General features: G+C 38.2%; 1 pseudogene; it reads left to right on the forward strand.

The window, feature by feature from the left end:
• Positions 1 to 18,893: 18,893 nt before the first annotated feature.
• On the forward strand, positions 18,894 to 24,505 carry LOC127520492 (2-oxoglutarate receptor 1-like; annotated as a pseudogene).
• Positions 24,506 to 25,246: the final 741 nt, after the last annotated feature.

Genomic DNA, 25,246 nt, shown 5'->3' on the forward strand with positions numbered 1-25,246 from the left:
ATAATGATGAATATGTCATTTATTAAGGCATCTGAAGAATTGTGATGTATTAGCACTTGCATGAACCCTTAATTGAGACTTTCTGCATTGAAATAATTGATGTGCCGACATTTCTATGCCAGAGGAAACTCATTAGGTTGACAGATCATCAATTAACGTTGACGTAAAGGTGACTGAATGGCAGCTTTAAAGAAATAAATGATTGCAAATATGTATTGATAGGTATTACGAGGATGGTCGTTTAGCCCATTATTTATCTAAACACACTAAATAATCTAATGGACTGAAGGATATTGATTTGATGACGATTCATTTATTTGATTGAGGTTGGTTAGAGCACGTCTTTCTCTACAAGGAGACCTGAATATTCTTGTAAGCAGAGTTGTTGCACAGAAGATGGGGGAGTGTGTCAGAGACATTCCTAGAATGATCCGGAAACTCACTGATACTATTATATTCTGCATGTCATGATTAAATTAGAAGTCAGAACCCAGTCACCTCATCAATGGCTGCCAGTTTTGGTGTGCTGTGGAAAATAACTGTAAATGTTTACTTTAAAAATATGGTAACATGATTAAAGAGGACCTATTATGCTTTTTTACATTTTCAACGTTCTTTAGTGTGTAATGTTGCAGTTTGAACATGAAAAAGTCCCTCCAAAGGGAGTTATTCTCTATATCAGTGCAAACTGAACTCCCTGAAACGCCTCCATTGTAGTCTTGAGTTTTCTTCCAGGAACGAGCGCTTCACAATATTCCTCATTTAAATAATCCCCCCTCAAAGCATACGCAAAATAAAGGGGCAGGGCCTGGTTGAGTTAGTACTGTGTTGAAACTCGCGGTTAAGGATAAGGGCATGACATTTCCAAACATGGTTGAAGCGCTTGACCAATCAACACACCGGTCCAGCCGACCAATCAGAGTACATTGTGCTTTTCAGAAGGAGGGGCTTTATAGCGACAGGAACTAAACAGAGCGTTACTGACAGCCTGGGAAGAGAGGAGCTGCAACAACGTCAAATATGGGGAAAATAATGTGTATTTTGAACATTCAAACATGAAAACCTTTTCTAGTAGAGCCCAAAAACAAAATCAAGACTTCATAAAAGGGCATATTAGGTCTATTCAACCAATTTTTTTCAAGTTAAAAATGTTTGGTAAATCTTTGTTTTTTTAAATTGGCTATGAAATATTTGTTTATATAATACAGAAATTCAGCTCTTCATTATATAGGTTAAGAAATAATAAGCATTATGTTCTCCATGTGGGAGCATCTTCAATTAACGTCAGTTTTCATGCTTCCAATATTTCACATCCATCCAATTAGCACATTGTGCAACTGCATTTGTCCTTAAATAATGTCATTGCTTATTTTAAACTGAAGCAACAACAGCTCTGCGATTGTGCAAAAGATCTCAATCAGCATTCCTCAAACCCATAACTGCTGAGCGCGACTTCCTCCCAAACCCTTCCCAGCGTTCACCAGACATCCGCAAACATAAACATCATCACCACGATCTCCTCTGGGATTAACCAAGTTACACAAGCGTACACGAGGCAGTTTGCAAATCACCAAATGTTGAAAACCATTCGAGAGATTTCTTGGCGAAACATTCCTTCCGTTCGGCCCAGCAGTGGCAGGGAGTTGTTGAATGCGGCCATAATGACCTAAGTGTGGTCTCTCGCCGTCATGTGAAATAGCATTGTTCGAGGAGGTGCGGAGAGACAAACTGTGGCTTATTATGTTGAGTAAGAGTCTAAACAGAGCTCAAGAGATGAGTGCTAATTCCAGACTTGTGCATCATCTCCATTTTGGTTAAGTGCATCAGATACACCACCTTGAATGATCAACAGAACCTCAATTAACATTCTGTTGCTAAATTTAAGGCGTATTAAATTTAAACATGTCACAGTGAGCACCGAAAACAGTCATCTGAAAATAAATACCCATTAGTGAGAGAATCAAAATGTGATTCAAATGGCCATTTCGGGAGTTGTTTTGATGTGAGTCAAAGCTTCACTGGCGGTGAGATGTAAAGAAGGTTCGCTGGTTAAGCTTCTCTGTTGAAAGGTCACCCTTCGGTGGCTTTAAGCTTTAAATGGTCACCACAAACCTCTCCACATTGATTCATAAAAATCCTACTACATTACACTTTGTGTGTGAATTACATTTCAAACACAGAGTGACCTTTTAATACTCTCCCAAAACCCTGATGGTAAGAGTCCCAGTCATTGTCATTTTAGGTGACAGTCATAGTCTAAGCTGTTTATACTAATCCTACAGCAAATAAAGGTAAAATGTTTTTAAAAATTAGGCCAAAACCTATTCTAAGCATATATGTGTAGAATGTGCACACAGTCTTATACTCAAGCTCAATTTCGGGCATTGTTATGTTTCGAAATGTAAATAAGGCAACAAATATTGCATTGCAACAAGAGGTGCTTTAGTGGCCAAGAATTCATGCATGCACGTGTAAAGAATGTTTCTGGCCTGCAATAAGCAGTTGTCAAAAATAGGTTTGAACCTGTTTACAACCTTATCCATTGTTTTATGCCAAATACAATAAGTACATTTTATTTAAATAGTGCTTTTCACAGTGTACAGTACATAGTTTCAATGCAGCTTTTACAGAATAATACTGCAGTGATAATGACTTTTATTATGAATTTATTTCCATTTAAAGCTTTATATTAAAATTATGCCCTAATGTATGAAACCTAGTGGAAAAAATGTGCCTGTTGCAACATTCCTGCAAAACAACATCTTGCACTTTTTGGCAACACTTCCAAAATAAATTATCCAGTTATTTACACTTGAAGTGTGTTCAGTTTTATTCAAAACCAATGAATGTGAATCTGTTGATACTTATTACGCTGGTTGTTGTACATATTGTGGCAGTTCAGAAATGAAATGTCCGGTGAGTCGTGCTAAAAGTTTAATGTTCTATCATGTTTGAAAATAATGCCGGGAACACACTAGGCCTACACGATTTTCAAAGATGTCCAATCGCTGTTCTTGTCTGGGGTACCATTTAGTTGCATAGTCACTTTTCCATAGGAATAATCGCCGACATCTCTGTCTACAAAACTATGTTTCCTTTGCCCTGTAACTTGCTCTCTCATTGGCTGTAGGTCGATGTAATTTTCAGTCAAAACCTATGGTCAAATCACATTTCACACTGCATGAGTCTGAGTCGCAGACAGGTCCAGATATTTAGCCTGCTAAATATCTCATAGGCATCGGTAAAACATTGGCGCTTCTCCCAGATTGCGTCTTCGATAATACACACAACTGTCACTCATGTGAACGAGCACCGATTTGCCTCAGATTTTGAGCATTTGTTGGCAATTTCCACAAAACTGTCAGCAAGTGAAAGTCGGGACTAAAATCGTGCAGTGTGTGCCCAGCATAACGTAGCACTTTCACTAAACCCTACACTAAACCTAACCGATAGAGTTAACAAAAGCAAACGTAAGATACAAACACATTTGCTGAAGCAACTGTGGCATTTCATCTTGCTTCTACAAATCTTTGAGCTCTTTTATCGTGACTTGTTTTTCTCAGGATGCAAATGCAATGCTGTACCAGATGAGCTACCGAACAAGTTTACTATGTCAGAAAAGATATAAAGAGCAGGTTATGCGATGCAAACGTCAAATGTATAGTTTACAAATCATGCGCCATGGTAAAAGTGTTTTTAAGTCATAGTAATGTATAAGAAACTGCACAAAAATAAGTCTTTATTAATGAATAATCTGCTCCTGTAAACATAATTGGTATGAAAAGGAAAAAAAGTTGTTTGTGCTTTACTGCCTCTAATGTTAATTTTGGGTAGAAACTGCAGTAAAATCTATGTAGGTACATTTTTGGAATTTTGCGAAAATGTAGGTAGAGACATATTTTTCCAATGAGCCTGTTTTGTCTGTAAATCCAATGTGAGCAAATCAAAGGGAAGGAACTAAAAACTCCATATAAAAGCTTGAACTTAGGGGATGTTTAAACGACACCATTTTCAACTAAAAACAACAAAAAAAATATTATGCATTTTGGCCGTTCATTTACATGACAATGGCGTTATTGGGGGTCTTTTGAAAATGGGTTTGAAAAGCATTTTTAGTCATTTTCGTGGATCTGTGTGAACGGGGATTGTTTGGACGACGTTATCGTAGGTAGCATACAACGCTGGATTGAGCCAGTAGGGTAGTTTTTATGCTACCCAGCCGTTGGGTTAGAGGCTGGTAGATCTCACTGACAGTTGAATCAATACACCCTTCCACCACCCGCCCTCTAGTCTCGCATAGCCAGACCTTCAGACTGACGGCAGAAGGTGTGTAAGAAAATATCGATACACGTCAATATCACGATATTATGTTTGACGATACTGTATCGATTCTCAAAAACACTGTATCGTATGTATGTATGTATTTATTTACACCCAAGATCCGTGGCTTTGTGTTCGGTTTAATCCCAACCACTAGTCACTAGATGGCAGTGTTATCTCAGAACGTATACTGACGCGGAGATGCACAAGTATCACTAGCGTTAGCATTAGCAAACCCAGCTAACAAGACGATAGAATTATTCCGGATCCCGCCGCGGTGTACAGAGCTCATGTGGACTCATTTTGGCTTCAACTATAAAGAAACCACAAGGAGATCGACAAGAGTCATGTTGTTTGCAAAATAGGCCATGTTAAAATCCAATACTTGGGAAACGCATTGAATATGAGAGCTCGCTTAACATCCCGACACTATCCACGCTGCTGAGAGGCGTTTAGATAGAATATGTAATATGTACTGCACGCGTTCCTCTCAATAACAAAATAAACACACAACAAAAATGACAGCAGAAAGAAAGCATCTGATCATAGCGATGTGGATATGTTTGCAGTGCACCAGCTCTGTTCAGCACTTCAGTGAAGGCACGTTTATTTAAATAGCATTTTATACAAAAGACTGCTTTAAAGCAAGCAGCTTTATAATATCAAATATGAAAAAGTCATGCAGTCATGAAATGGACTATAACTTTCTGTTGTTAAATACTTTAGAAATGAAAGACTGCTATTCTGTGAGCCTTTAAAACATATATACCTAAATAATCCTGCAGCCACTTTACTATTTTCCCTTTGCTTAGATTGCACAAAATAGTGATTTGTGATATATATGCAAATAATACTGTCTTGATTAAATAAAATAAAGTGTTTTTTTTGTCAGGTTTTATGCATATGGTGGTGTTCTTTATGACAGTTTTTTTTCTAAAATTAGATCCTCTTTCTGAAAAAACAAGAAATATTGCAATACATCGCCTTTCTTACAGTATCGCAATATATCACAATATATCGTATCGTAACCCCTGTATCGTGATGCGTATCGTATCGTCAGATTCTTGGCAATACACAGCCCTAGAAGGTCTGGACTCTGTCGCAGCTTTCATTGGCCAAGGACCGCCCAAGAGGATGTTTGACTGACATGTAACGCAACCAGTCACAGTTCATTTTGTTCCGCGTCATGTTTAGGGGCGTGAAAATATAAAGTCAATGTCCCTATAATAGGGGTGTCCAAACTCAGTCCTGGAGGGCCACTGTCCTGCAGAGTTTAACTCCAACTTGTTAAACTCTGCAGGAGTTAACAGTGGTAGCTAAAGTGGTATTTAGCTACCACTTATAGTACACTTGAACCCATAGTGTAGTTTTTTTTTTTTTTTTTTAATTAAAAGCACATTTTAGTTCATATTTCATGGTGTCTCAAAATAGCACAGTTGAGTACACTTAGATGCTCTTAAGATTATCTTAAGAAGTACTAAAGAAGAATTTTTAGTATATTAAGTACAAAATTAGTGCAGGAAAATAGAGCATTTTAAGTACATTATAGAAATGTACTTTTTTTCACCTGGGAAATAGAAGAAAACTGATTGAAGCGGAGAGGAGAGAGAACTTTGAAAACTGGCTGTAGTGAGTTTTGGCGACAGTGCTTTTAATTTGTTTGTTGGCTTGAAAAAAAATAAGCAAAATATGGTCTTTTTTTTTTTTTTTTTTTAGCTTAACTGTATAAGCTGAATAATTGTTGAGTTGTCATTCTTTTCTGTACTTTTTCACTCACAAACACGTACATGTTTTAACTCTTGCCTATATTTTTGTGCATCCGTGGGTGTTCTTGCTTAATAAATGTTAACCTTTTGATTATTACTGTTGCCTGTGTTGTTACTCATGTAATTCTGTGTGTGGTTTTAATTTGGGTTCATTTTAAGCCAGCAATATAGTAACTTTTAATCAATAGTAGAGTTGAAACAACCCAGCACGTTGGGTCAAACATTTAACCCAGCCAGATGGGTAAAAACAACCCAACGCTAGGTTTGTCCAATTTTGACCCAGCGCTGGGTTGTCAAATAACCCAAATTGGGTTGTTTTCAACCCAGCATTTTTTAGAGTGTATGTGAAATTTTTCAAAAGCACAACTACATTGTTGGCGAGTAAACCTACCCTTCGTGTCAGTGCTAGTAAGATAACTCATTTTTAATTTAGCAGATTTGTGAAACTGAATGATATTGATCAGACTACAAGATGTCATTGCCTTGTAATTGCTGCTTGCATCTCTATTTATTTATTGATTTCAATTAGTTTTCAATGTTTTTGGCCTCTCACACTAATAATGAAGTCACTATCCTAACTTGTATCCAAATGTTTCTCATTTTCATCCAAGTTGTATAAATAATAAGACCAGGAGAGAGGCTGTATGCAATCTGCCCTCCATAACCTCTCATGGCACAACAAGACCCTGAGCGCCTCCAAGAGAAAAATGGCACCGCTTCACTAGAACTGCAATGTCGACATTACCCTCTCCAAGGAGCTGATGCAGAAAGCGTGACAGACGGCTGAGAGGTTTCAAGAGGCAGAATGGTATTCATTAAAAACAAAATCTGAAAACTATGCCAATATGCTTGTCCTTGTTTCTATGCAATATATTTCTTCTGTTAGCAGTAGCACAAAGACACAAACTCTCCTGGATATGAAGTGCACTCATCAGTGAAGGTTTAACGACCATCATATGCAGGGTGATTCTCAAGAGACTAGCGGATCGATTGAGCTGCACAAGAGAGGTATGGAGAAAGACTCCAGGAAAACATTAAAGGAATAGTTCAGCCCGTCATCATTTACTCACCCTTGTGTCATTCCAATCCCATATACTGGAGAAATCGAGGAATCTTCATGCAGTTGTTTTACATAAAATGACAACATCAAATAAAAGCATCATTGAATATCTATAATATCTTTTGTGTTTCACAAATTACAGTATACAGATTTGGAAGGACATGCGATTGATAAATAAATGTTCTACCTCTACTTCTTTAAACATCTCACTCTCTTTTTCAATGCAACTTAAGTAGTGTGCTATGAGGATAACTGTATGATAATCATCCTCCAGGGTATTAATTTCCCTTTTAGAACCCAGCGGTAATATGTTGATTGGGGTTTGTGGACTGTAGCCATGTTAATGATGGCTGTATCTGTATCGTAGATATTGTTTTTTCACATCTGGTTGGGAAAACAGCTTGACCTTTGTGATCTAGCTGGCAGCGTTTGAGACAAAACCACTTCTACAAAGCTAGAGCTAACCCACGCACACTGACAGCAAATACGCATCCTTTGGGTCATCTTATTCATTTGATCCAAAGAAAGTCTACTTTTAATGAGTTGCATCATTTGCAAATGCACATGTCTTGCCTCTAACTCTCTTGGTTGCAGCAGTGGACCAGGTCGCTCGGGTAAAGATGTTTCCGTTCCTCTGAATATTTTTTCTTTTTTAGAGATGGGGTGACGTGGGATTGACGTCTTTATAGCAGGTTTACTGTTCTCTCTGCGCTCCATTTTCCATTCTCAATCTACAGTCTCACAATTCATCCTCTTGACAAGCGAATGAAACTGAATTTCTACAGTGACTGGTTACTTCCGTCCTCTCATAAATGGAGACATAATTATATGTAACACAATACCAAATGGGGTCATGTGATTCAGATGTATTGATGCAGGAATAGAGATGATGAGATCTATATCTACAGCCAAGAACATTTATTGTTATGCTAAATACAGAATTTAAATGAAAAAATAGATGAAAAATATATAAAACTAGATTTCTACATTATTGTACACCAAAGATTAATGTCTTATTTGAATAAATAGTGAATCTCAAGTTCTGAAAGTATGCAATTTTGCTATGCATGTTTAATTTCACACGCTGTGTTAAAGCGATATTCATATCCCATTGCAAGTGGGTGTTTCGTTGCCGCAAGAGGCGCTAACAAATGTACTATACTAAACATTTTTTTACAAAATATATATTTTACAAAATCTTTTTTATTCAAAAGTTGCTATAAAATCGAAGCTATATGTCTAACCAAGTTGTGTTTCAAATTTGAAGTTGATATCACAAAAATTGAAGTTCCGTGAGATTGTTTAGGCGCTATACCAAAAATAGCCACCAGGTGACACCCATATTTCATTGAATCTTTTCTTGATGCGTTCTCCAGTGAAAAAATTAATATCACTTCTATCACAAAACTAATATGCCAAAACATGGAACCTTGAGTCTCAGACCTTTCTGACGATATGTGTTTTGTCAAGATTAGGGAAAAAAATTGATTATAAAAAAGTTAAAATAAATTCTGTGTAATATGAAACATGACGCTACCCGCTAAGGGGGAGGAGCCCACTAAAAGGTTTTAAAGTACTGTTTCCATGGTAACACAATGTCCAGTTTTAAGTTTTTAAGCTTTCGAATGATACCTAATTTATGATGATTACTAAAATATTTGATAGGAAAAAAGGCAATAAAAAAGAGCGCCAAACGTCCCGCTAGCAGGAAGGTGAGAGTTAAGGGAACAACACTAATAGCCTAACTGTGCTAAAAAATATTATATAAAATCATTTATATTGTGATTTGAAAGTCATTCCAAATCATCTTTAAGCATTTCCCCTGAATAATAGTAGCAACTGAACAATAATACAAAATAATAAAAGCATTTAACTGCAAAACCATAAAGAAGTTCATTAAGGGAGCAGCTCATATCCACCTTATTTTGCGGAAGTACATTTTCTTTGAATGTGCAAGACTTCAGATTCATTAGCCATAATAGGCAAATAACTAGAAGTATAACAAAGTGCACTAAGCAGTAAACTAACCCAGTGCATTTATGATTATGATAATACACTAAAATAATGTAATAACAAATACAACAATTTGCACATTCAAGTTTTCTGAGGTGATTTTTGAGGTGAGTGATGTTCAAAGAGAAGGGGTCAAACAGGGAACTGTAACCCTGGTTAAAAAAAAAAAGATATGAAATTAGTAAAGCTGGGTAAATGAAGAAGAGAAACAGAAAGGAAGGGGAAAAAAACAGCAAGACAGGTTCTATCATTCTCTGCTCTGTCGATTAGATCAGTCGATTACATCGATTGAGATGCTCCACCTGTGCATTTAACCCCTCTGCTTCTCCTCCCTGGGGTATTACGCCCTTCCATTTGCTGATGGATGGAAGGATTTCCCGCCACTGTCAATGACCTGTCTGACCTGGATTAAGACTTAACAGACGATGCAATATTACAGAATTGTTGAGCATCAGAGGTGGGAATCATTAGACCCAGAGGAGGCTGGGTAACACTTCACATCAGAGCTTCTCAGCCGGTGTGTCACGACCCACAAATGGGTCACATCACAGTTCAGATGGGTTGCAGACATACACCGATCAGGCATAAAATTATGACCACCTTCCTAATATTGTGTTGGTCCCCCTTTTGCTACCAAAACAGCCCTGACCCATCAAGGCATGGACTCCACTATAGATCCCTGAAGTGTGCTGTGGTATCTGGCACCAAGATGTTAGCAGCAGATCCTTTAAGTCCTGTAAGTTGCAAAGTGGGGCCTCCATGGATCGGACTTGTTTGTTTGGCACATCCCACAGATGCTCGATTGGATTGAAATCTGGGGAATTTGGAGGCCAAGTCAACACCTCAAACTCGTTGTGCTCCTCAAACCATTCCTGAACCATTTTTACTTTGTGGCATGGAGCATTACCCTGCTGAAAGAGGCCACAGCCACCAGGGAATACCGTTTCAATGAAAGGGTGTACATGGTCTGCAACAATGCTTAGGTAGGTGGTACGTGTCAAAGTAACATCCACATGGATGGCAGGAAGGTTTCCCAGCAGAACATCGCCCAAAGCATTACACTGCCTCCGCCGGCTTGCCTTCTTTCTACAGTGCCATGTGTTCCCCAGGTAAGCGATGCACACGCACCCGGCCATCCACGTGATGTAAAAGAAAATGTGATTCATCAGACCAGGCCACCTTCTTCCATTGCTCCGTGGTCCAGTTCTGATGCTCACGTGCCCACTTGTTGGCGCTTTCGGTGATGGACAGGGGTCAGCATGGGCACCCTGACTGGTCTGCAGCTATGCAGCCCCGAACGCAAACAAACTGTGATACACTGTGTATTCTGACACCTTTCTATCAAAACCAGCATTAACTTCTTGAGCAATTTGAGCTACAGTAGCTCGTCTGTTGGATTGGACCACACGGGCCAGCCTTCGCTCCCCACGTGCATCAGTGAGCCTTGGCCGCCCATGACCCTGTCACCGGTTCACCACTGTTCCTTCCTTGGACCACTTTTGATAGATACTGACCACTGCAGACCGGGAACACCCCACAAGAGCTGCAGTTTTGGAGATGCTCTGACCCAGTCGTCTAGCCATCACAATTTGGCCCTTGTCAAACTCTCTCAAATCCTTACGCTTGCCCATTTTTCCTGCTCTAACACATTAACTTTGAGGACAAAATGCTCACTTGCTGCCTAATATATCCCACCCATTAACAGGTGCCGTGATGAAGAGATAATCAGTGTTATTCACTTCATCTGATAGTGGTCATAATGTTATGCATGATCGGTGTATATTAGCTATAGATGGATTGTGGTGTAGTCTAGATTTTTGTAGTGAGTATACTGTGATTTTTCCCTCCCAGCCTCATACTCACCCATCCCAGAGCGACACCCCATTAGCACCACCACACTCGCTAATGCATATAGTATGCAACTGATCTAAGCTACATGTTATTGAGAGCATTCTGAAAGACTGCTTATGTGTGTGTTATCAACATGTCAATTTATTATAATCAACGAAAGACTTTAACAGCCAGAGACATTTACAGCTGAAGAGACTCTGGACTAATTTTCTACTGTTTAGTGTCAATCACAATCTAACTCAGCAAGTTAAGATCTACATTTAGCCTTAGATGTTATATGAATATGGTCCCTGAAGCATATGTTTTATCAGCTGGCAAGTTTCAATGCACATTTAAGAGTGCAAGTTGCAACTATTATTACTCTGTAAAAAATATTTGGTTAAAAACAACCCAACTTGGGTTGAAAATGGACAAACCCAGCAATTGGGTTGTTTTAACCCAGCGGTTGGGTTAAATGTTTGCCCAACCTGCTGGGTAGTTTTATTGCTTGCTTAAAATGAACCCAAAATATGTTGGAAATTAACATTTATTAATATTAAATATAATAATAAAACAATAAACATTTATTAAATTGTTTATTAAAAATGTTCTCCTTTGATTATTATTGTTGCCTCTAGTAATTATGTGTCTGATTTTCAATTTCCAGCCTATTTTGGGTTCATTTTAAACCAGCCATATAGTCATTTTTAAGCAATAGTTGAGTAAAAATAAAACTACCCAGCAGGTTGGGCAAACATTTAACCCAACTGCTGGGTTAAAACAACCCAGTCGCTGGGTTTTTCCATTTTCAACCCAACTTGGGTTGTTTTTAACCCAGCATTTTTTAGAGTGTAACAATAATGTAAAGATGAAGCTTATCATTATGTCACAATATCACCCTGTTTGGACTTTGTTTTCTGTTTTGCACAATTTCCTGCCAGTCTGTCATCATAGTTATGCATTTCATTTCACTAACTTGTAATTCGATTCGATATCAGTTATTTTGGACTGTATATCAGGCAAATGGCAAATTTTCTCAAGAAAAAGAAATTACTAATGCTAAAAACTAATGCTGTAAAATATACATGGGAATCAGTTGGTACTACATTAATATTAAAGGTTAAAATTAACTGATTTGTATACAAACTTAAATTACACTTAAGGAAATTTTTATAATAATAAAGTTACAATAGGCCTACTAACTTTAAAATTATTTCTACTCCAATTAGTTTTTTGAAATATAAATGGTGGCTGTCAACTTGACAGATTTATTCAAACATGCATAATATGCTATTGAAGAACATTAAAAATTATAATTAATATGTAATATGGTGCATATATTTAGCTAAATGCTCCTCTCAAGAGTTCATTTTTCTAGCTGACTAACAAGTTTATGATAACTGAATATGTTTGTTTTGAGTTAAATGTGACATTAAGTGACATTTTTTACAAGCTGTTATTAACGTCTTTCCGCGGTTGAAACACTGATTAATCAATTATACGAGATATGATACGGATTTCGGTAAGTTGTACTTCATCTTTTAACATACCTTGAGATGTTCATTCATGTTTATTTCGCGCTGTAACTGGTATTAAAGCTCAGGAGAAGATCAGTTCACATGCGCTTCACGCCGCTGCTTCTCTGCACTGCAATCTTTCATGCCACATTAAAGAGCGCCAAAACAGTATTTATTTATTTATTTTATTTCAAAGTAAAATGGGCAGAATTTGAAATATGAGACTTTGTTTCATGTTGAAATCAACAAACTACAAATCATATTGTGATTTATTGGATGGTTACGTATCCTCGCGCTTTTTTAAGTGGGTATACGGAAATCCTTGACCTTTCCTAGTGGGTATATGCCGTATATCTGCGTATCATGTAGACTACGCCACAAGATAGATATATTAGCGTATGCATGAATTTTGCATGAATCCTTAAAACAAATCACAGTTTACAACTACACCCAACTACCTAATACACAGACAACCCTTGACACACTTATGCAACTGAGTTGTGAAAACAACCCACTGGTTAAGAGGTAATCAGTACATTCCTGTTAGTTCAGAGGTCGATCCAAAAGACTACAAAATTCATGAGCTTCAGATATGAATCAGTGTAAAAACTTGCATGAACCTGCTGTGTTTGTTTGTACATGCATGCACACACCAGATGAAATGTTATTCCTGAAATGAGAAAGTGAGTGTCTTTAATGTCTGGTCAGTGCAGGCTCACTATAGTGTCTTAAGGCTCCATCAGTGTGAAATATTAATGCAGCTACTGCAGACCCAATGATCACCATCAAATGAGAGGAGCAGACCACTGCAGGAGCAAGGAGACACTCGTATCTGCATATACGACAACCGAATGCATGCATGAAGAAAGTCAAACTGATTCAACTCCATTCAAGACAGCAAATCGTATACGCTTTTTTCAGTTAAAAACTGAGCTTTTTGTATTAGTTTTATTGTAAAATTAAGCCCAAAACATTGGTAGCTTTAATCTACAGTAATCTATTATTGATGACAAAGATATTTGATAATATATGCAGTCAGATATAGAACGATAGAACGATAGAACGATAGATAGACAGATAGATAGATAGATAGATAGATAGAGCATACACTCCATTAAAAATACATGCACATACACATTGAAATCTAAATAATACAAAACAGCAGATCTGTAAACTTTGTTCACTGTCTGTTCTGATTAGTTCAGTTCTGTTGCTATGGTAATTGTTTCATATCATTAATATTTCATTAATTTGTTATAAACAGATAAACAGAATGAAGTATGTGTATAGGACATTTAGTCGTGTTTAACCCGAGAGCCAGACAGAATTCGCCAGCATAGTCTTCATGATTCACACACCAGACGTGGGCGTGAAAGAGTGTTTGACCCCACAACGAATGTATAACGGTCTTGTGCATAATGTATGCTGCGTGGCTGATCCGTATGAGACACAGAGAGAGTGCAATATAGACAGTGAAGACAAGGAGACATGCAGAATACTCAGTTCTAGGTGAGTAGAGATGGTTAGAACAACAGCAGAAGAGATTTTTCTGTGGTTGGCAACAGCGAAGGCGTGAGAATGAAAAAAGAGAGAGGAGACTTACTGGAATGGTGAGGAAAGCCAATGGCAAGCCAACCCACGCAACACCTACATCCCCCATCAGGCACACGCACATACATACATACAAACCATGAATACTGACAGATATCCAGAGAGACGGGCATAAGTGTGCACGTACATTCTCTTAACAATAAGACTACAAGTACATAGATGTGAATGCTTGGCCAGCACATTTGTGCAGTTCTACACACCTAAGTGCACTTTACGTTACTGTGGCAGTAACAAACCTCAACTCAAAGAGGGTGAGTTTTAAATGTCTGTGCCATTAAACCAGGTGTGTGGTTCAGGTCAGTGTAGGCACAAAACTGAAGTTGCAACTATTGTGATTTATATATCTGGGTGAAACGGCTTCCTGAACAAGAACAAATGTAGGGTGGGGCTTGATTTTGTTCATGGGGAATTATTTGGATGGTTGTGGTTTGCTATTGGTCGATCTTGTGTGAGTGATAGGTTGCCCCGCCCTCACGAATACACTGCTGCAGTTTCCAGGAACGGCGGGAAAACCCTACTCTACAAAAATGATTCCTGTCACAATCTTTCCATCCAAAAGCTATATATATATATATATATATATATATATATATATATATATACATACATAAATAACTACTGATCATTTCATTAATACACAGTTCTGTTTGTTAATATTTAGTTTACATATTACTAAATGCCTCAAACAAATGTCACAAACCTGGCAAAATACAGTATCTCACAGAAGTGAGTACACCCCTCACATTTTTGTAAATATTTTATTATATCTTTTCATGTGAAATGACACTTTGCTACAATGTAAAGTAGTGAGTGTGCAGCTTGTATAACAGTGTAAATTTGCTGTCCCCTCAAAATAACTCAACACACAGCCATTAATGTCTAAACCGCTGGCCACAAAAGTGAGTACACCCCTAAGTGAAAATGTCCAAATTGGGCCCAAAGTGTCAATATTTTGTGTTGCCACCATTATTTTCCAGCACTGCCTTAACCCTCTTGGACATGGAGTTCACCAGAGCTTCACAGGTTGCCACTGGAGTCCTCTTCCACTCCTCCATGACGACATCACGGAGCTGGTGGATGTTAGAGACCTTGCGCTCTCATGTCCTTAGTCTGCTTGTCTTCAGCAAACTGTTTGCGGGCTTTCTTGTGCATCATCTTTAGAAGAGGCTTCCTTCTGGGACGACAGCCATGCAGACCAGTGGTCTGAGCACTGACAGGCTGAACCCCCACCCCTTCAACCTCTGCAGCAATGCTGGCAGCACTCCCAAACACAACCTCTGGATATGACACTGAGCACGTGCACTCAACTTCTTTGGTCGACCATGGCAAGGCCTGTTCTGAGTGGAACCTGTCCTGTTAAACTGCTCTATGGTCTTGGCCACCGTGCTGCAGCTCAGTTTCAGGGGCTTGGCAAACTTCTTATAGCCTATGCCATCTTTATGTAGAGCAACAATTCTTTTTTTTTTCAGATCCTCAGAGAGTTCTTTGCCATGAGGTGCCATGTTGAACTTCCAGTGACCAGTATGAGAGAGTGAGAGCAATAACACCAAATATAACACACCTGCTCCCCATTCACACCTGAGACCTTGTAACACTAATGAGTCACATGACACTGGGGAGAGAAAATGGCTAATTGGGCCCAATTTGGACATTTTCACTTAGGGGTGTACTCACTTTTGTGGCCAGCAGTTTAGACATTAATGGCTGTGTGTTGAGTTATTTTAAAAGTGTCATTTCTTCAGTGTTGTCACATGAAAAGAAAAAATAAAATATTTACAAAAAGGTGAGAGGTGTATTCACTTCTGTGAGATACTGTAACACAAACAGTGCTTAGTCATGATATAAAACCTGGTATATTTTAAAGAGGACCTATTATGCAAAATTCACTTTTACATGGTGTTAGAACATAAATGTGTGTTGGCAGTGTGTGTAACCACCCTATAAAAATCCACCCAATCCTTTTTTTTAATCCACACAAATCATAAGCAGTGTGACAGTGTCTCAGATAGGGCTGTCGCGATAACCGCAATATCGTACCGCACTATTGACGAGCCAACTGCAAGGAATGCAAGAAACCGCAGCAACCGGATATTTGCATTTTCTTTTTTTCATAAGGTTATGCCCTTCTCGATTTTCACTTCGTGCATGTGTACTGAATCTTGAATAAGTTAGTAATGATAACATAATGTTTACCATGGTGATTTGTACAGAGGTGATTGAGGTGTTTTGTTGTTGAAAGTGAACACAGTCTTCATTTACTCCTGACATCTGAGCCACTGAAGATGCAGTGAATTAGTTATATTTTTGAAGGGAACTCAGTCGAACGCACAGCCTTGCAAAGTATACTTCATTTGACTCATATGCATACACAGGCATTCGACGCATGCGTAGATTTGAACAATCTCTCGCCACGAGTTACAACCCAAACCCAACCCATGTAAACATCTTTGTATTCTTTCCTGCTAGAGTTGTACAAATGAGGGTACTTTCTAACCTCTTTGCACAATCTCTCATCTATATAGGCCATTGTCGCTGTAGCTTGCATGCGTTGACTACCTTGTGAATTGAGGACCTCAGAGCACGGTTGCCACCTTGTGGATAAACTAATTATTGCAGAAAAATTAAATGCGCATGCAAATCCAGCGGTGTGCGTACAGTACTCAAGTACTCTTCTGATGATGAAATTCGCGTCTCACGCACTGTACGCTGATCCTCACGAACGCGTAAAAAGTGAACTATACTTTGGGCTTTACGCTAATGTGTGCTATAGCGCCCTCTTGTGTCAATGTTGAGAATGCAACCTCTACTGACACATTTTGAAACTAAACAATATGCAAAATTGTGCTTGCATATTCAAACACCTTTGCATAGCAAGTTACTTTCAAATGTCTGTCATTAAAACAAATGTATTATCATTTAGGTATCTAGATATAAAGATGCCGTTTGTTTAATTAACTGGCCATAAATGAACAGTTTCCACTAATAGCCACTGTAGAAAAAATAACACATGCTTGCATTGCATTGTGAGTTGCATTCTGACACATTTCCATACACAACGACGTGTGAGATCTATCTCATAGCATTAGTGTTCACATAGGCCTACTTGCATTATGTTTCAGGTCTGATAAACACCAGCTGATTAATACGTTTAGACTATAACAAACATATTCTTTGTCGATGCTACTAACAATCTGAATGAATAACAAGGTCTCATCCCCCAATGCAGTTTATGGTTTTATGGTTGTTTGTGCGATGCAGGGCACTAAAAGGCCAGTTTGACAGCAGGTCGCTGCACATTATTTGTGGGCGGAATGGCACAGCAAGACGATGATATGTTGCCGTGCCAAGATAAGTGCTGTTTACTGCAAGCTTCATCACTTATGGTGTCTCCACCTTCTGTCTAAGTGTGAAAATCTAAAAATCAAAGCAAGCGGCCCGCTGAGCTCCAAAGGGTCCCTCCTTCTGAGAGACTAAACTGATCCAACGTCGAGTTTGGCGATACCGATCTGAGAGTTCATTCTGATCTGAGATCATGACAATCAGAGACTAAATCCACATATAGATCCACCGCCCTCTGATGTAGAAACACAGCCTGCCCTTCAGTCTGGCCTGCTTTTCAACGTGCTCTCATTTTCTAGTCACCTAAAATAGGCCATCGGATCCTATTTTAGTCAAACCACAGTCTATCATGCTCGGAGGATTTCACTTGGCTAAATCACCACAGTGATTACTTGATTTTTCAGTGTGACACTGTTAGGTTTTATGCTGCGCCCCTTATTTCTTCAGATAAACTGGTAGATTTGAATTTTGTGATGCAAGTCTTGGTTTTTAAAATAATTCCTTTAAGTTTTAATGTGACTGGTAAGTTTTATTTCTTTCTCTCTGTTTTTTTTTCTGTTTTAATTTGCATAAGTTACATTTTACATGTTAGGTGCCCAGTTTTGGGCAACAATGAATCAGATTAAAACATTACTGTTAAATTTATATATATATATATATAAAAATTCTTGCCTGTAGGGTTTCCGTTTTAATTTAAGTGTGAGTATTACGCCCTCTAGTGGTTGAATTGGAGCACTTTCCCTAGGATAGATAGATAAATCTAGTGTTGTGAATGAAGGCAGTCAGAATTTTGTGTATCTTTGTGTTAATAGTATTTTTGTGCTTATATTTAATCGATTAGCTAAACCTGTGGCTACTCTGCTTGAACAGTGATTTCCCACGGAATTTAGCATTAGCTTACTGACGATCTCATCAATGTTCCTACAGTTCCATCATCAGCCACTAGGGGTTGGCAAACGCTTACAGTAACAGTCTCCTCAATTCATATTGGTGTCGATGCCACATCTTTATCACCCACTTTTTGCATTTAGCTAAATGCATTACCTTCAGCTCTATAAAATGGCTCAATGAGCACAGTTTTCTTTAAGGTGCTGACATATTTCCTATTGCAACAGGAAGTTTAGGCGAGACTTATCAAAGAGCTCATCAAGAGCTTATTTTCTCTATTTTTTTTTCCTTTTTTTTCTTCAAAATAGCTAACAGGCTTATTTATATCACAGTCAAGAACCATTGCTGAATTTGGAATAGCATACTACTCTTACTATTTCTGCCATATCATAGGGCATTCTTGTACAGTTTCCCTCAGATTGCTATTAAAATGCTAGCAAATTGCACAAATAACGACGCACACTTTAAAATCCACCAGAAAGAACAAGCACTTCTGCCATTTTATTGTCAACGTCCTGTTTGAGATGCACTGATTCTTATATTGCATGCTGTTTAGGGTGGATAATGGACAGCATTATTTATTATTTCTCTTGAAACAGTGCTCATAAAACCGCTCAGCCTGATGCATAATGAACGCGTCTTGGGTAAGCGACACAACGTCTTCAAACTGGTCATTATGTTAAGCAATTGAATTAACGCGGGCTTGTCAGTAACACAATTTCCTATAGCCACATATCATATGAATAAGATTATACCCGAGGCTTTTCCTCTAAATCCCGCCCATATGCTGATGTGTTGACAGATCGTGTTGTCTGCGTGTTTTCAGGTGGGTCACTGCTGGTGTATTGATGTGACAGAATTAATGCAAATGAATGCGATAGAAGTTTACCAGGAACTCTTTATCGGAAGAGGGAGGATCAGCTCAGGCATTTAAACTGTTTACATGATCACCACAGTCCGTCTCTCTGAGATGAGTAGCATCAGCACCAATTGTAAGTATTCACCACTTCTTAAAAAGGAGATTGTTGTTGGCTCTTCTAGCATTTTTGCATCTCGGTATTTTGTCGTTGTCCAGTAAGCATAGGCTATCTGGTAACACTTTAGAATACTGTTCCATCATTAATGAATAACTACACAGGAACAAACGAGTAATAAAGTGAATGAATGAGTAACGCAGTATTAACACTCTAACTATTAACTAACAAAAATGAATTAATGAATTAGTAAGTAATAGTGCTCAGTTGAATGTGGTAGTTCACTATTAGCTAATCAGTAACTATTTTTTCATACCTGCAGAGAACTACCAAGAACTACAGGTTCATAATTAACATGAATAATGCATAATGTATAATTAATTCTAAAGTGAAGGTCAGGGTAACCCACTAGTAATGACTGAAGTATTACCAAATCCTTCAGAAGGAATTACTAATTATTTGGATCAGTATTCTAAAGTGAGAAACATGATACTAACTACTGGAGTCATTGTAAACTTTTGAGGTTATTGTAAAGTATTGGATAGTAATAACTCAAGAGTTACTACACAATTCTAAAGGAACTACTAATTATTTGGATCAGTATTCTAAAGTGAAGATTATGGTAACCCACTAGTAATTACTTAAGTGTTACCAAATACATCAGAAGGAATTACAGTACAAAAATGTACAAAAACCTCAAAAGTTTACAGTGACTCCAGTAGTTAGTATCATGTTTCTAACTTTAGAATACTGATCCAAATAATTAGTAATTTGGTAACACTTCAGTCATTACTAGTGGGTTACCATGATCTTCACTTTGGAATTAATTATACATTATGCATTATTCACATTAATTATGAACCTGTATATAGTAGTTCTTAGTAGTTCTCTGGGAGGTATGAAAAAATAGTAGTTACTGATTAGCTAATATTGAACTACTGCATTCAATTGAGCACTATTACATACTAATTCATTAATCAGTTTCTTGTTAGTTAATAGTAGTTACTAGAGTGTTAATAATGCGTTACTCATTTGTTCCTGTGTAGTTATTCATTAATGATGGAACAGTAATACATTTACTTAGAAGCAAAACTGCATAAGATATTAATAAGATATTTTTATAGAATATATTTCAAATTATGACTGTTTAAACTGATTGTTGATTCAAATTTAGCCTTAAGGTGATGATACACTGGGCAACTTTTTGAGCAATGTTGACAGGCAATGTTGCTTGGGTACTTTTCCAGTGGCAATGGGCAACAAATTTTGATCCAATGTATCTCAATGGGAAAGTGCCCAAGCAACATTGCTCGGCAACATTGCTTAAAAAGTTGCCCCTTGTACATTCACCTTTAGAATAACTTCAGTGGATTGAACTTGTTGAGATAGTAACTCAACTCCTCCTCGCCTCGGGTGATTATTTGCCTCCACATCGTACATTAAAATCGTTTAATGCACAGCCAGCTGTGGATTATCTGGCTTATACCATGGTCATTTCCCAGCATTGACAACTTAAAGCTGTTATTGATGTTTGCAGTGCTAAATTTGACTGGAAGGATTAAAATGAGGGTTATTTTCATGAGTAACGACTCGTTAGATCTAGTAGGCTATTCTGTCCACTTCATATCAGAGTTACCTTTATTTTATTGTAACATTACACTTATTTGAATAAATTAGCCTATCGGGAGAGAGAGAGAGAGAGAGAGAGAGAGATGTGCATGTGAATTACCTGAGTCAGTCTGTTCAGGGTATCTCTAATTAAGCTATGAGTTGAATTGCTTTAAAAACAGTGACACTACTACCTCCTTCTTGAGTAATATAATGTAGCAATTCAGCAGCAGGAAAGTTAATTTATTAATAAAAGTTGCGGGGCAGCGTTGACAAGTTTCTGTGCTCCTGATTATTTCTGTGTGTGTGTGTGTGTGTTTAAATAAAAGCAGCGCATTAATATAGAATGGTGACTAAACTGACTTGGAACTACCTGTGCATTAAATGGTTTTACAGTACACCTTCCAGCCAATCAGAATCGACCCAGACAGATCGATTTTAATAATATTTGTTTTAATATTATTATTATTTATTATTTTTAATATTATAGTTATTATGGAAAAATAATTATGGAAATTCAGCTTCACATTGAGACTACAAAAGAGTCATCTTGGAATTTCACAGGAAATGTACTGTTTAAACAGAGATTGCATGCAGACTGCAGTGTGTTAGGTGTTTGAACAACTTTTATTAGGTTATTGTGTGAAATCAGGTATAACAAAGTTGTGCCTGAAATCCCAGGAATTCATGTCATTCAGTGCCATAAAAGAAGAAATAGATCCACACACACACACACACACACACACACACACACACACACAAAATGTAGTAAAAAGCTTAAAAAAAATGTTCCATCAAGGCCACTAAAAAATTGAAAAGGTGCATGGAAGTGCAGAGTGCAGAAAGTTTTCAGGTTCAACCCTTCGCAAGCCACAAAATATTTTACAGAAAACACTTCAGGGACAATTACTTATTCAAACCTTGAGGGTATAAAGACTTCAAGTCAAAAAATCCCTTTACAATCGCTCTGTAAAAGTCTACGTCCAATATTACCTCCTCTTCAATGACGTACAATTTGTTCTATAACTATATATACTGATATAACTATATAACTAAAATTTAGCCTACCCGATTATAATTAGACTTTGGTATTGAGAAATGAAACTGAGTAGGTGTCAATTTCCACTTTAAATTGAATCCAGTCAACCTACGTTGTTTAAAAATAAATAAAGTTATCAAAACAGTTTTTAAACAATATGGTTGACACTATTAAATTTTACACGGAAACTGACACCTACTCGGTGTGTGGATCCTTTTCTTCTTTCGTTGCATCTTGTTGGATAGATGCACATCTGTTCATTACATTGCTGAGGTATTCAATGCCAAGCAGAGAACAAGAGCAGTCTCTGAAATTCTATCGGTTTTAGCACATCTACTGTGCATGATGTGCGCTCTATAACAATGTTTTGTATTTTTTCCTGTTTCAGGAACAACCATGCAGAGAAACCTTTACTACGGCTCGAGCAACAGCTCAAATGACAACTGCACCAACGTGGACGATGTCGTGAAGCGCTACTACCTGCCTGCCATGTACGGCACGATCTTCATCGTGGGCGTCGTGGGTAACGTCATCGCTCTGCTGGTCTACTTGCTCAAAGTTCGTCCCTGGAAGAGCAGCACCATCATCATGGTGAACCTCGTCATCACTGACCTCTCTTCATGGTCAGCTTGCCCTTCTTGACCCACTATTACGTCCTCGAGGACTCGTGGACGCTGGGGATTGTCATGTGCCGCTTTGCGCGCTTCATGTTCCACTTCAACCTCTATGGCAGCATCCTCTTCCTCACCTGTCTGGCCATCTTCCGGTATGTGACGATCGTGCACATGCACAGCATCAAGCAGAAGCGATGGGGCGTGTTGGCTTGCGTCCTGGTTTGGGCCTTGGCGGTGATCGAGTTAAGTCCCATTTTTAACCTGTTTGACATGGATGAATACAACAACAAGACATACTGCTTTGACTTTGCAAGCAACAAGTCAGAAATCATGTGGCCGTACAGTTGGGTATTGACCATACTGGGATATTTGCTTCCTCTGGTCGTGGTCTGTCTTTGCTATTGGCGCATCATTGTGGTACTAAAGAAGGGCCCTCATATGGGAAGCATGAAACGGGTTCGAGCAAGGCGACTCATAGTGCTGATATTGACGTGCTTTGTGGTTTGCTTTTTTCCCTATCACGTGCTACGCGCTCTGAGAATCCACACGGCACTCACTCGGGAAACCAACTGCATGCGGAACCGCTGCATTCACACCGCCTACATTATTTCGAGGCCGATCGCTGTACTCAACATCATTTTCAACTTGCCGCTCTACACGTTGTCAGGGGATCGCTTTAAGCAGGCATTCATGGAACTGTTCAAATGTGATCGGCTCACGTTGAGGACTAAAGGCTGATTTATACTTCTGCGTCGAGTGTACGCCGTAGCTACGGCGTAGGCTGTGTGTAGCACGCGTAGCCTACGACGTAGCCTGACATGCACCTCTTCAAAAATGTAACAACGCGTCAATTCTACGCGGACCGCAAGCGCTGTGATTGGTCTGCTATAACCCCTCCCTCGGGTCAAAAAACTGGCGCAGAGCAATCGGAGAAGAGCGAGCGATTTCAACTTCCATATGAATGAAAAAACACTCTGTTTCAGGGGACACATTAAGTCAAACTGCAACAAAAGTCGTTACCTATTTGCTGCTTCTATTTGTAAGCTTCTCTGACAACGTACATGACAAGCTGCTTCTTCTTCGGCTTTTGCATTGATCCTCAACATGACCGCGGACACTGCCTCCTAGTGGTCTGCATGCACGTCGACGCGGACAACGACGCAGAAGTATAAATGAAAACAGACGCATAGCCTACGGCGCAGAGGCTCCGGCGTATGTCCAACGCAGAAGTATAAATCAGCCTTAAGGGGATCATTGAAGTGGCTGTGATCAACAAACCAACGGCCAGTGTTGGGCAGTAGTGACGCTACTAGCTTAACTACATCTCTCAGTAGCGTGGTAGCGTCGCTGTTTTCTGAATTAATGACGCGTTTCGTATGATAGGCATATGGAGCGCAGTTTGTCCCGTATTCTCAGGCATACGCTCTAAATTGAGAATTAATCATTCCTTTGAGACAAATTTGCGAACATAGCCGTTCGCAGAAGGCTTTAAGACCAAGCAGACTCCTCTGCCGGCTGGTCGCTCCTGGTTCACAGTGAGCGGGGCTGCGTTACTCCAAATTATTATGCCCTTCACTCGCAAACTTAAGTAAAAGAAATTTCTTTCAAACTCATTATAAATATTACCCAGTAACTATTTCCTTGTAAACTGATTTAACTGTGATATTGACATGCTTTGTACTTTTTGTGGTCTACATACAGATACGTTTTTTCATTTGTTTTGAGTTGTCCTTATTCAACCAATTTTTGGTTAGATTTCTATGGAGCCCCGGACGTGACACGCAGGGAAAAAAAAAAAAAACAGTAGGCTAAATCGTGCGCTCGATTTACTATTTCGTTCCCTCGATTTACTAAAACGTGCGCATGATTTATAAATCAAGGGAACGAATTAGTAAACCGTGCGCACGATTTAATTTTTTTCATGTGCGGGGCTCCGTAGATTTCTGCTCGTTTGTTAGAGATCATATTATGCTTTCAACTTTGTTTTGATTTTTTTTTTTTTCCTCTTACGACATGTCATTCCATAAGGAGTATTATTTGGTTAATTTGTTTTGGCCAAGTTTAGTATACATAACTATATGGTAATTATAAACCATTATTTCTAATTTTGCAATCAGAAGTTAAACAATACCTAAAATCTATTTATAATCTGATAAACAAGAAAGCTGTTAAATGTATTAATGTATGTAAGCACTTCCATGTTTTTATTTAAATTAATTTGTTTGATTTTTTCCCCCTTGTTGATAAAGTCTCAAGCACCAAAAGCAGCCCATACTAGGCTAATTCTCCAAGTTCTCTTCTCTTTAATTGAAAAATATGCATTTTCATTTATTCATGCATGGTTGCAACAACATTTAGTTCAAACTTTTAAGTGCCATTGTTTAAAAAAAAAAAAAAAAAAAAATGCTTTATTGGCTGAAGATGTTCAGTTATTATGCTTTCAGATTTTATGCCATAGGCCTATCTTCCTGACAATTTTTTTTTTCTTTTCTTTCTTAAGTTTATGGTTTTGAATAGAGATTGATGTTCAATATCCATTGTTGTAGCTATATATATAGAAAATGGGTCAAATTCAACAATTTGAACATGGAGCCACATTATATCTATGGGACTGAACCATATTATAGGGCCTTTAAAATGAAGATTACAAAAGAAAAGTTTATTAAG

The sequence above is a fragment of the Ctenopharyngodon idella genome, chromosome 1, assembly GCF_019924925.1.
Source record: "Ctenopharyngodon idella isolate HZGC_01 chromosome 1, HZGC01, whole genome shotgun sequence".
Lineage (NCBI taxonomy): Eukaryota > Metazoa > Chordata > Actinopteri > Cypriniformes > Xenocyprididae > Ctenopharyngodon > Ctenopharyngodon idella.